Below are 14,349 nucleotides of genomic sequence, written 5' to 3' on the forward strand. Positions count from 1 at the left end.
TTCTAGAAAACCCCTTCTGGGGACTTCAAAGCTATGTATCGCCACATAAGCAAAGGAGCATGGACATTTTCTATGCAGGACCATGGCTGGCAAGTCTCTGACTACACTGCTGAAGGGCTAAAGGTAATCCCTCAACTCTATCAAAATAATTTACCAAAAATTTGTTTCAAAGTAGAATCTGACATTTGGCAAAACCTTCTCTTTTGCAGGTTGCAATCTTGTACTCACAAATGTCTCCAAACCTTGTTGGGGAGAAAATGGAGACAGAGAGGTTTTATGATGCTGTGAATGCCATTCTTTCTCTACAAGCATCACAAATGTTGTTTGGTTTCACTTTTGAAACTTCATTATGATTAAGCTTTCTCAAATGCTTCACATGAATAATTGAAATTCTTTCAATTGCCACTACAGAGTAATAATGGTGGCTTCCCAGCAGGGGAGACTCAAAGAGCATATGCTTGGGTGGAGGTAACTTCTCAAAGCTTGACAATTAAAAATCTTCTTCTTTTATATACCCTGTACTAGTTAACATAATTTTTTGAATCTAATTTCTCAGAAGTTCAACCCCACAAAGTTCTTTGAAGATACCCTTATTGAGAGAGAGTAAGAAATCTTCAACACAACAACGTATATATATAAAGGTTTTGCTCATATTTGCTTCCTAACAACAAGGTTGTGTCATGCACCTTATTGTTGGGTTATCCCACATCGGTTGTGGAAGGGGCTGGTGGTCACTTTATAAGTGTGAGAGAAAGTTTCACCTCTTGAGCTAGCTTTTGGGGTTGAGATAGGCTCAAGACCACCCAACACTGGTAAATAGGTACGTAGAGTGCACTTCAGCTGCAGTTCAAGCTCTGGTACTCTTTAGGAAGCTCTATCCCAAGCACCGGAGGACAGAGATAGATAGTAGCATTTCCAGGGGAATTCAATACATTGAAGACGTCCAAGAACCGGATGGATCATGGTAATTTAGCTCTATATTAAATTTGGAGACAATGTTCAAAACTCAGAACATTTGCTTTAATATCAAGTTGAATCATCAATCAGAACCTACAAAAATTGTCTAGCATTGCGCAAAGCTTGTGAATTTTTGCTATCAAAGCAGCTACCTAATGGTGGTTGGGAAGAAAGTTACCTATCAAGCCAAAACAAGGTATGGAACAGATCGTTTCAATTTGAATTTAGATTCTCGGGCAACAAATATAAGAAAGTTTTTATAGAGTTCATTCGTCCGAACAAGAAACGTGTTGCCCTAAACATGTTCAGACAAATGAGCCCTATAAGAGCGAGTCCGAATTGCTAACAAGTGAGACAACAAGATTGTTAAGAATCTCTATCCAATTATAAATATGTATAGTATCAAACCACATGAAAAAATAAAAATAAAAAAAATTGGAGAATGAAAAGAAAGAACTCAAGTTTGTTTCTTTGTGGAATAGGTTTGGACAAATATAGAAGCAATCGTGCAAATTTAGTCCAAACCGCGTGGGCCTTGTTGTCCCTCATTGAGGCTGGGCAGGTCGGTGCATCATTTTCTCTTCAAATAGTCAACTATCTGCACTACACTATAACATAGCATCGCTAATGCTGCAGAAGAAGACCAAAGAATGTAATAATATTTTGTTATAAATATTACCAAAAAACTCTACATGCATGTATGCGTATGAACAGAAAAATTAAGATCATTTACAAAATAAAGTAAAGAAAGTATGAAGCTTAGATATTCAACTTTTAGGAAATACAAACATACCCATATGTTGATTTTGAATGTTTTCACAACTTTAGGCCGAGATAGCCCCAACACCAATTCATCGTGGAGTAAGAGCATTAATCAATTCACAGATGGAAGATGGTGACTTCCCTCAACAGGTAATTCATGTCTATTTAGAATCCAACACATTTAGATAAGTTCACAAAGTTTTCCTACGATTCATGCTATTAAATTAACATGTCTTTAAATTAGCAACGATTCTCACGTGCTTTTGAAGACATGTGTCAATTTAATGAGTAATGCTACTCTTCATACTGACGTATTTTAAAGAACTTTCATTTTCTTTAAATGGCTTCCATGGAAAGCCACTTAAAATACTCAACTTTAGCTGGTGTAAATTGAGTGTGATAAATAAGTGTGAAGAGTTGCATTTCTTTCAATCCAATTTGAAAGAAAACTTTGTCCATTTAAGTGTATGCAAGTTGGTCTTTTTTTTTTTTTTTTTTTCTTCTTTATCAAAATAATTTTGTACTTATTAATTTATTTTTTTCAAGCATGGTATATATATAATTGATGGCTATTGGCAACAGGAAATCACTGGAGTGTTTATGAGAAACTGTACACTAAACTACTCATCATATTGAAACATTTTCCCGATATGGGCTCTTGAAGAATATCGGAGGCGAGTTCTGTTTGCATGATAACCTGAATGCGTAAGCAAATGATTGCATATTGAACTTCTTGAGCCCAATTTAGCTTGAAAGAGAATGGTCTCTGCAATAATACATATGTATGACTTTCATGCAAGTTACCAAATAAATGCAGAAAATTCTCTACTACTTGAAAGATCTAAATTATGTCATAATTAGTTTGATGTGAGACAAACAGCTACTCAATCATGTAATGCAATATAATATATATTAATATATGTGAGTGTTAAATGTGCAATATCATTCAATAGAAACCTTATAGTTTTTTTCAAGTTTTTGTTTCTCTTCTAAATTTTGCATGAGGACCATGTTGCATCAATATCTTTGCATATTCAACTTTCAAATAAAGCACCTATAATATAGTTACTTTTATTAAAGTATTAACTAAATAATTGAATTTATTATTTTTTATCAATTTAAATATATAGATAAGTGGTGATTTACCATGATATTAGAGCTGAAGTATTTTTGAATTTGAATCTTAACTCTACAAATTAATTTCTCACTTCAATTAAAATAGTGTGTGTTGTCTTTTGAGATAAGTAGTGATTTGACACTTTCGATATTTTAAACTACGCCTTTCTTCCCAAAAAAAAAAAAAAAGTTCTTGTGTTCTCTTTTTCTCTTTGAGAGGTCATTCGGTTTATAAGACGCAAATAAGGAGGTAATTTTTTTTAGGAAAAAAAAAAAAGAAGCAAAATCAATCTATGTGGTATGCAAAAATAACAAATAAGTCTTAACTATTAACTTATGTACAAAATCTTGGTGGATTCCGTTAGTGAGCCACGTTTTAGATCCAATTTGGAAGAATTGGTTCCCATTTGAACATTTTCACTGCATAATGGAGAAAGACAAGAACAGTCACTCTAGCATACTGTTTTGCTGGGCACATTAGAGGACCTGCCCCAAAAGGAACAAATGTGTAAGGAGAAGGCCCATTTTCTTCAAATCTTTTTGGATTAAACCTTTCTGGCTCTGAGAAGTATTCAGAGTTCTTCTGGGTTGAACCCACACTCCAATATATCTGAAAAAATAGATAGACAAAATTTGTTATATATAATGACAAATGAAGAAGATAGATGATGAAATAGATAGAATAGAAGAAGGTCATTACTTACCTTCCAACCCTTTGGAAAGACATACCCTTCGTAGGAGAAATCTGTCTTGGCTTCTCTAAAAGCACCTTGAACAATTGTTGTATGCCTCATCACTTCATTCACAAAGTTCCAAGTATACTTCATTTTTTGTATGTCATCCCAACTTAGCATTTCTCTTGGCTTCATTAGCCCTATGATCTCTCTTTGCTCTATCATGCAAAAGAAGTTCTACCAGCTAGTTTTGTATACAGGTATGAATCAAAATAAAAACTACAAAGAGAGACATGCTTCTTAATTGGGGCTGGAAATTCGTGTTGGCATGTCGAGATCGTGGGTCAATCCACACACGAGCCATTTAGTTAACATGTCAAATCTCTTAACCTTGACATGACTCATTTAAATAAACGAGTAACATGACACAATCCGTATAACCCATTTGATAAACAGATTATTTGAACAGTTTTGACTTGTATATGAATTTAAATGTAAAAACAAAACAAAAATTTAATGAATTTTAAAAATGAATTTATATGGGTTTTAGCCTTTTATTGGTTTTCTTTTTTAATTGTAATAAAAAATAATAAAAAAGCTATTTTACTTTATACGGGTTATGTGGGTCACCAATAAGTTAATCGAGTAAGCCCATGATTGACCCATTTAATTCAGGTCAACCCAAACCGACTTGAACTAGAACCTGTTAATTTTATGTCAGATTTATGTTGGATTTGCGGGTCGTATCAAAGATTACTAACTATATTCTTAATACAATGCACAAAAAAATTAAATAAATAATAAATACCTCTTACAACTTCATTATAGACATGAGGCATCTCTGCAAGATATTTCATAGAGAGAGTGATAGTGGCAGTCGTAGTGTCATGGCCCCCAAGCAGAAATGCCAAAATCTTGTCTGCAATCTCCAATTCTGTCATGAACCCATCGTGGTCGCATGGCAAAGCAATCATTTGTGATAGCACATCCTGTGTTGGAGACGCCAAATTATTTGCTAAGGCTTCCCTCCTCTCCTTCACAATCACATAAATCTCTTTCCTAAGAGCTTCTGCTGCTTTTATTGCATGATAAAATGGTGTACCCGGGATGTTTAAGTGTATAGATAGTATGCCTTTGCTGAGAATATTGAAGTGGCACAAAAACTTGGACAATTTCTTCTTGTCATCGATGCTCATAAATAAATGGCAAGCTAAGGTGAATGTGTGCATTTTCACTAGAGGATGTACCTTAGCTTTATCTTTACTTTCCCAGTAATTCTTGAAGTGGGTTCTTGAAATGGAGTCAATTGATGCCACGAATTTGTGAGTCTCATTGAACTTGAAGAAAAAGGATATGAATTTCCTGGCCTTGGCTGCATCATGTTCAATGGGTACAAGTGCCGTGGAGGGGAAGAGCTTTTGAACCGAGGGAGGCCACCAACGTATGAACAACTTGCCATCATTTGAAAAAATGAATCTATTTGCGGTAGCGCCAGAAAATATGATGAAATTCTCACCAAGAATACATGTTTTGAATACTTTTGAGGAGTATTTTGTTGTTCTCTTTGAGACAAAATTTTCCACTGCTCCCTCTTGGTTGCAGCAAAAAATTGAAGGGTTTCACCAATGATTGGCCAACCGAAACTTCCTGGAGGAAGGGTTGGCCGAGTGACATTTTCTTCGGTTTTATAAGCTAAGGAACAAATACCAAAAGAAATGGAAGAAGGCATGAATAGGGAAATCAAGAAGAAGAAGAAGAGCTCCATGTTGGGTTGGTAAGTGACATTAGTTTGCTGCTTTTTATAGGATTAAAATGATGCCCCAACATGTAAAGTTGTAAATATTATGGTACGTTCGGTACACTAATTAAACCCATGGAATTGAATAGTTATTCCATAGTTTAGTAAATCTTTTAGTCATATGAGTAAGAGCATGTTTAGGATTGCATTAAGAAATAATGATTTTAAAGCCAAAAAGAGGTTTTAAGAAAAAGCTTCATTTTAAAGTTTTTTTATTTTTTATTTCAAAAATGTGTTGTGACCATTTTTAGAGTAAGAGCTTATTTGTGATTGGTTTTGAAAAATAGAATTTTTAAATCAAAAAACGTTTTTTGGCAAAAGCTTAAAATTTTTGGCAAAAGCTTCATTTTTAAGCTTTTATCAAAGTATGTTTTGGTCATTTTTTTTTAGCTTTTTAGACTCTCAAAAGCGTTTTTCAATTTTTTTTTTACTAAACGGATACTTTTTTCTTCAAATGGACTTTTGAGTGTCAAACACATTTTTAGGCGTCTCAAACGCACACCCAAACAAGCTATTAAAAGGAAAGAATTACTTTTGGAGTTCTGTAGCAAATTGTCTAGCTTTATTTTTGGCACAATATTTATGTAGTAAAAGTATTTTTTAAATTCATTAATGCAACCTCAAACAGACACTAAATATTTCATAGAAATAACTATTTTTTTAAATGAGAAATAGTTAATCCTCTAAAAAAAAGAAAGAGTAATGGATCATAACTATTATTTTATGTTAAAAATGGCATTTACATAAATGCCCTCTCTTTTGCCAAAGTGAATATTTAGGATCAACCACATCAATGATTTTTCCTGACACATCAACCAAAAACTTTGGTGAACATGGCTCACTACCATCAATGATACCCAAAAAAATCATGAGCTTTCAGGGAGAAATTGGGAACAAATACCAAAAGAAATGGAAAAAGTGATGTAGACCACAATGCTTGGGAATATATGAGGAAGACTCAGATAGACGGTAGTGTGAAGGCACCCCGAAAGATGGTGACACGATCTCAGACTCGCGCTGCAGCAAAGGAGGCTTCTGTAATTGCGATCGATCGCACGTTGACTTCGATCGAACACTCATGCTTTGGAAGTGCAAGAGAAGTTCTTGATACTGTGACCGATCCTCTCCTGTGAGTGCATCGATCGCTTGATCGAGCGCATCAGGCCCCTGGAGGAGTGAACGAGCACCCACGTGCTGCGATCGAGCGCACGCGGGAACACTATGTTATTTTTTGTTGCGTTTTAAGTTTAAAACCGATTTTCTTTCCTTGTTTTGCTAGGATTAGGGTTTTTGGAGTTATTATTCCGTGTTTTACTAGTAATAGGAGTCTTGGGGCTATAAATACTTGCTTATAGCCTTTAGAAAAACAATTTATGTTGATTTATCAGTTTTCTCTTAAATAAGAATTATTCATAGGTGAGTTTTCTTCTTATTTTTCCTTGGGCTATAAATAGACTCTATAGTTTTTAGAAGAGTTCTTAGATCATTAATAGACTCAAGATCTAAGAATTATTTATTTGTTCTTCTTGTTACTGTTTCTTTACATTCCAGCAAGTCAGGTTGCATCAAGAAGCCAAGAATAGGGAAAGCAAGTAGTAGTAGAAGAAGAAGAAGAAGAAGAAGAAGAACTCCATGTTGGGTTGGTAAGTGACATTAGTTTGCTACTTTTTATAGGATTAAAATTATGCCCTAACATGTAAAGTTGTAAATATTATGGTACGTTTGGTACACGAATTAAACCCATGGAATTGAATAGTTATTCCATAGTTTAGTAAATCTTTTAGTCATTTAAGTAAGAGCATGTTTAGGATTACATTAAGAAATAAGGATTTCACTACAAAAAAAGGATATTTTATGACGTGGCAAATAGTAACCCAACTTTTGCCACGTCAATAATTATTTTTTTGACGTGTTGAATGTGCCACGTCAATATTTAGTGACGTGGCACATTCCACATGTCAAGAAATAGCAACGTATCAAATCTTGCACGTTGCTAAATTTAAATTCAATTTAATTTTAAAAATTTTATTGAAATAATTTAATATAGTAACGTATCAAATCTTGCACGTTGCTAAATTTAAATTCAATTTAATTTTAAAAATTTTATTGAAATAATTTAATATAGTGACGTGGTAAACTATCACACGTCAATATTTATTGATGTGTCAAAATGACACGTCAATAACTTATTGACGTGCCATTCCGCCATGTCAGTAAATATTGACGTGTCAATATTTTAGCTACCATATATATATGGTAGCTGAAATAATTAGCGAGCTTCGAACCTAAACCTATCTAGCTAGCTATAGCTGTTAAGTATATATATAGGGTAAATATATATACCTTTCATGGACTGGAAAAAGTCACTGCATATATAAAAACAAAAACCATACATCCTCAAAGCTTCTGCATGCCAAACACAACTGACGACTCTGAGTTTAGACAAGTTATGTGTGAAAGTTAATTAACTTCATAGTCAGCTAGGTGAAATATTGAGACCATAAGCACAACAGGATTCCTCTTGATCTGCTCAAACACACGCACATCTCCTTCTTCTAAGTCTTTGTCTCTGCATAACTGACACCACCCTATAGTTTTTCCTGAGTTTGATTTCCCACCATGGCTATCATAGCATCGGGCACGCCATTGTTTTCCATCACAAGTTTGCAGTCTGACAAACTGATGCCCACTAAGATACTTGCCAGCAAATGCAAGAGGCACATACTGCACAAGAAACTTTAAGGATTGAAACATTAATTGTGTATATATATATATAACCCAGCTAGCTAGGTAATTAATAAAATTATAATTAATTAAGGACCCCTTTTCTGACATGCCACATATGACACGTCAGGAACTTGCATTGGAAAGGCCAGCGCCTCATGCCTGCTGGCCGTTCCATCGCCTTAATTTCTTCCTTCTTCTTTTTTTTTTCCTCTCTCCCTCTCCGCCTACACGTTTTCTCTCCCGCCCAGCTCCCATGTACAGTGCCTTTCCCTCCCCCATTTTTACTTTATTTTCTTCTCCCTCAGCTCCGGCCGATCTAGCTCTTCCTCTCCCTCACTCTTCCTCAGCTCCCTCATCTCCGCTCTCTCTCTCTCAGCTCTCTCAACTTGGAACCGGCGGCACTCTCTCTCAAGCTCACTCTCCATCTCTGGTCGGCCAGCTCCGATCCATCTCGCCGTCGCCGTCTCCGGTGGTTCTCCGGCCTCAGCTTCTTCGGCCATCTGCATGATGTTTTGTTAATGCACTGGATTGAGTACTTGTGAGCAAGTAATTAATTTGTTAGCTAGTTTTATTTTTTTTTTGTATGATATATCTATTAATTATTGTTGTATATGAACATGCATGAAAAATGAATATATAATGCTAGGTTCTTGTTTCAAATTAGTTTTTTATATGTGTTTTGGTTTTAAAGTTCATATATATTGTGTTAATGTAAATATATATATATAACCTAGCCAAATTTATTGTATTTAGGGTCTCAATATATAACGAACCTAGGTAGATGTTATATTTACTCTAAATAGAAGATAAAGACACCTAATTATTTTAAATTAAAAGAAAATATTCACAGAGCTAGGTTTTAAACGAACTATTTTTCCTGTTATGATTTGGTTCATGCCATCTGCCCTTTAATCTTTAAGAAATTATTTATTTGAAGCACATATATACAAATATTCCTTTTTGCTACCATGTTGTTGTATCCCTTGAATCGGATTAAATACCCAATTATATATTTACATGCATACATTAATTCTCTTTTATACTTTACAATATTATCTCTTAAATATTGTGCTAATTAGTTTAATACCTTGAATTACTAGAAGACAAACAAATTGTGCACATTCAAGGACCAACAGGAAAAATAATTAAAAAAAAAAAGGAAGAAGAATAATGAAAAAGTTTTTCCTGCAAGATTTGGGGTTGATTGGTTCATGGACCCTAGACGGACATTTAAAAAGTTTAGCTCCTCTTTTATGCTATTGCTAGAAAGTAATTCTATATCTTTACTTTATAATTAACACTAATCAAATCTCATTGCCATGTTGCTTTATCCTAATGCCTAAAATAATATGATCACAAAGAAAGCAAAGTGGGTATTTTTATTCACTACATGCATTATCTCTTCCAATGTACTTTAATTAATTTATAATCATATGAAACTATATTATAAACTGGGTTTGCTGTACGTAAACATGTACATATATAAGATTAATGTTATACATCATCATTTTAATTAGGGCCGGCAATTTTGACACGACCCGAGAACCCGACACGAATACGACACGAAAAAACAGGTATTGGGTTTGGGCTAATCGGGTTTGGGTCGTAATCGGGTCTACCCAATTAAGAGAGATTTATGGGCTAAGGCAGTCAATACTGCTTGCTATTTGGTCAGCCGTTCTCCATCAATAGCCCTATGTTCAACTAGCATATGGTTAATTTGAAAAAAAAAAATACGACTAGTAAAAAACCTCATATAGTTACCTAACAGACCTCACATTTAAAGTTAAGAAATAACCTCAAATTAAGCTTAAATATGCACAAGAGAGTAAGCATAGGCAAAATGTACCACATAAGCTTAGGCCTTAGGTAACCACAAGAGCAAGTCCATTGAAACAAATTTTCATCTCATGCATATTAAGAACATTCCAAGACGCAAGGAATTAAATCCATGAGAGCAACATGAGAAATTAATGGATTATCTAGGTGCATAATACCAAAAAAAAAAAAAAAAAAAAACAACCGAAGTAAAATATTTTTTTCTTTTTGAAAATTTTCACAAAACAAATGCACACAAACAAAAACAAATGCAAAACAAAAATAACAAAAAAAATACAATGTAAAAAGAAAAACAACATGCTCAAGGATATGCAAAGATATGCAAGATAACCAATCACAGGCATGTTATTGACTCACCTAGCATAAGGTGAGATCACTACCACTCCTCAAAGGGTGAATGAAATCAACCTTCCTAACCCACATTTGATAAATCTTAGGTCTAGACTTATGACTTTGCTCAAACTTATCTAGCCGAGATAGAACTTCTCTCATCATCATGACCAAAGCCTCACTCTCTTTACAAGAATAGAAATTTTCATTTTTATGCACATGAGTTTTCAAATTAAAACAGTTGGGTAGAATGTGACCAATTTTTCCACAGTAGTGACATGTAGGGACAAACCTTTGATAAGGCAATTTCTTCAGAGGATACACGACTCTAAGCTAAGGGTAAGATGCATGAGGCTCAATGTAAATTTTCTTACCTTTCTTACGTTGCAGAGTCAAAGCAACTGTATGTTTTCCTTCACTTGAAGATTCTTCTACTTTCACTAGTTTAATAAAAACAGTCTTTGAAGTTGAAGCACGGCTAGAAGACAAAGATACAGTTTTATCAAATCCTAACCCAAATTTGTCACCAAAATGTTTCTAAACATGCAATATTTTATCTAGCTTTTCGTTAGAGAAATTTCTCAAATGATTTATAGATTCATTCAGAACATTTTGAAGGGATTTATTCTTAGCAATTAATATATGGTTTCAAATTTTAGAGTATTGCAAACAGCATGTGAATCACTCAAGAATTTCAACAAATTATCCCTTTCAAACTCAAGATTCTTAACATCCTTAACAATTTTCAAATTAGTATTTTTCAGCATGGAAAATTTTTCCATCAAATTGTCAAAGGAGTTTTGAAGATCACTAACCCTATTTGATTCATTATTAGATGCAGACTAAACATTTGATTGTTTAGAATCATCAGAATCATAGGACGCAACAAAAGCTAAATAATTAGGAGTTTCTTCTTCATCAGTGTCACTAAAGGTAATATTGAAGGCTTTTAGATTTTTTGGCTTATTACTCTTGAGGTTAGCACAATCCTTGCGAACATGACCATAACCAAAACACTCATAACATTTTGGACCGCGTGGGTCTCTTTCATTTCTATCCTGAGTACTCTCTTTCTGTTTTCCAAATCTTTTGGAAATTCTATATTCATTCCTATAAAACTTTCTAGCTATCAAGGCAAGTTTCTCATCATCTAGTGATTCCTCATCAAATAACTCATCAGAGTTTTTCCTAAAACTTTATTGCTATGAGTAGAACTTTTATTATTATTATTATTATTATTATTATTACAATGATGCCCCAACATGTAAAGTTGTAAATGTTATGGTACGTATGGTACACGAATTAAACCCATGAAATTGAATAGTTATTCCATAGTTTAGTAATGACTAAAAATAACGATTTTAAAGCCAAAAAGAGCTTTTAAGAAAAAGTTTTATTTTATTTTATTATTTTATTTTTTTAAGTGCTTTTTTGTCATTTTTATAATAAAAAATGAAAGAAGTAATTTTGGAGTTCTTTAGGAAATAGTCCAGTCTTTTGTTTGGCACAATATTTAAGTACTAAAAATACTTTTTAAGTTCCTTAATACAATTTCAATAATCGGTTGAAAACTATGCCTCGTAAAATGAAGGTTACTAATTCGAATCCCTCTTTCCCGATGTCCAAGCACCCAAGATGACTCCAAGTGTTTGACTCAACAGACCGACTCCTAATTATGAATATCATCAACCTTGATGATGATGTACTGGTTTGGTGGTCACACTATAAAGTTTGTGGGACCTGCGTTGCCCCACGACCAATCTAACCATCGTGTAATAGGAGATTTCTGTCACAGCACAATTAGTAGCATATGGCACTAATGGGGGTTGGGTTGGGGGGAAGGTGGTTGATTACTTTCGATTAATTGGTATTGATGCACTCTAAATTCTTGATAGGTCCATGTTTGGTATATCACCTCGTATATAAACCATCTAAACTATAAATCAATCGCGGACAAATAGAAACCATGTTTATTACATATGTTTGTTATAGTAATTCAGTGGTAGAGCCAAACAATTTATATTGGGAGTGCCGCTAAATTTTTTTTTGCATCCTAAAAAGTTTTTTTTGCGTCCTATGAGGCATTCTAAAAATTTTGTAATTCACACAATATATACATCACAAAAAAATATCCATAAAAGTTCATAAATATTAAACAAGTTAAATTTTCTAGTTAAATTATGACCCCGAAAAAGACAATCAAAGTTTATAAACATTAAACAACAAAATAAACTGTATATTCAATCATTCAAATTAATAGTGAATTTATTAACGAAACTGTTATGCACCCTAATGGACAGAAAAGCAACTGCAAGGCTAATAATAATGTGTCTAAACATCTGAACTGTGTAGAAGAGGCAACTACAAGCAACAGCTGAAATATTCTCATTTTTTATGTTCTTGTAGGATAATGTTATCTCCACACTTGCTATAAATACCGTATTCTTGAAGGATAATATAATGCTACTTATTCCTTACTACTGTGATTTCATGAAAGATAAAAGGATGAGAATTTTTGTTCTGTCCCACATGTTATCTCGCATGGTACATATTTGAGACATATTTGAGACAGACCAAGCTAATTAAGAAAATAAAAAATATTTTCAGATCAATCCATTGATGACAATAATTTTTTCTAAATAAGTCGATCCATTCAATCAATATCAATATGAATTTTAACTAACAGCCAGTGCTAATAGCAGTAACTAGCCCAAATGGAAATCAAAAATCCATCTGTGGCTGCGTAAACTCTTCGTTCTTCTCTGTCTTCAAATTAATTTCTGCACAACTTCTCAATTGAAGGGAATACGCTGCAGAACTGTAAACATTTTGAGACTTTTAGCATAAACATGAAATATAATGATATATACAGACAGATAGACTACTGCACAAATTTATTAACGAAAATCAACAGGAAATATCAAGTAAACAGAGGAAAAACAGAGGATTACAAAAGTTTAGGAAATTAGGGCTGTGGCTCACCTTGATTTTGATTTTTCTAAGAACCCCGCCGGACCCAAAAGCAACCAAAGTTATGGAGAGTACTCAGAGAGGGAGAGAATAAGAGATGGAAGCTGTGGAAATTATGGAATGGTGGATGGAGGCTATGGAGCGTCTGCTGCGTCTGAGTGAGAGAGAAAGAGAGAGAGAAGAGAAAAGAAAAGAAAATATGGGGAAAAACCGTATGTGAGACTGAGAGAGAGAGGGGAAAAAATAAAATAAAAATTTGGGGTGCTTTGCAGCTGTGTGCAACTTGGTTATTTGAAAAGAAATATATATATATATATATATATATATTGAGGGTGCTGGTAACTTGGTAAAAGTTGGAGAAAATAATTTTTTCTTTTTCTTTTTTGAGCGTGCTGTGGGGAGCTAGTTTGGGAAAAAGCAATTTTTTTTTTTTTTTTTATTAAAAAAATCTTCATAGCACCGTCAAAGGCTCAAAGCATAACGTAGCTCCGCCACTAGATGCCGGCGCTCCAGAAGAACATGCTCGAGTTGAGAAGGCTCGGCACAAGTTCAAGAAAAATCAGTGTCGGATGAAACAGATCTAGTGTTGATTTTTTGATGAGGATGTAGGTTAATACCTTCTTTCTCATGTATATATATATATAAAGCATATTAAATATTAATTAAATGTTTAAATTTATTATTATTTATTTTGAATAATGGTTTAATAGAATAAAGTTTGAATAATTTAATATTTTACTAATTGAATCTCACTTATTTAAAAAGAGTTTGAGATTATTAGATAACTCACTTGAGAATTATCTATATATGCACGTGTACAATACGTTCAACTTAACTTTTACAAAGAATATGAAGTATTATTTATACACTTGATCATAAGCTAACAAGCTTCTAACAACTAACTGTAGGTAGCAACTAACTCCAACTAAACTCCAATCGACTGTAACTAACCGCAACTATATTAAGAAACTTACAAAACTGAAAGTTTACATTTTGTACACGTGCATATATAGATAACTCTCAACTAAGCTATCCAATAGAGATCATACATGAGAAGAAAAAAATATTAGAATATTAATTACATAATTAAATTTATTATTATTGATTGTTAACTTAAGTTTTTGCGATGAATAATTGTTTAACATGATATTAAGTAAAGCAGAAATTTTGAATAAT

The 14,349-nt window shown here is 33.5% G+C and overlaps 2 pseudogenes; one reads left to right on the forward strand and one right to left on the reverse strand.

Annotated features, from left to right (window-relative positions):
- Positions 1-2,412, forward strand: part of LOC148584341 (lupeol synthase-like) — a 2,718-nt pseudogene extending 306 nt beyond the window's left edge.
- Positions 2,413-3,211: 799 nt separating this feature from the next.
- On the reverse strand, positions 3,212-5,274 carry LOC148584342 (beta-amyrin 28-monooxygenase pseudogene; annotated as a pseudogene).
- Between the last annotated feature and the right edge of the window lie 9,075 nt (positions 5,275-14,349).

This window comes from Corylus avellana, chromosome 7, assembly GCF_965113065.1.
Source record: "Corylus avellana chromosome 7, dhCorAvel1.hap1.2, whole genome shotgun sequence".
NCBI classification, from domain to species: domain Eukaryota; kingdom Viridiplantae; phylum Streptophyta; class Magnoliopsida; order Fagales; family Betulaceae; genus Corylus; species Corylus avellana.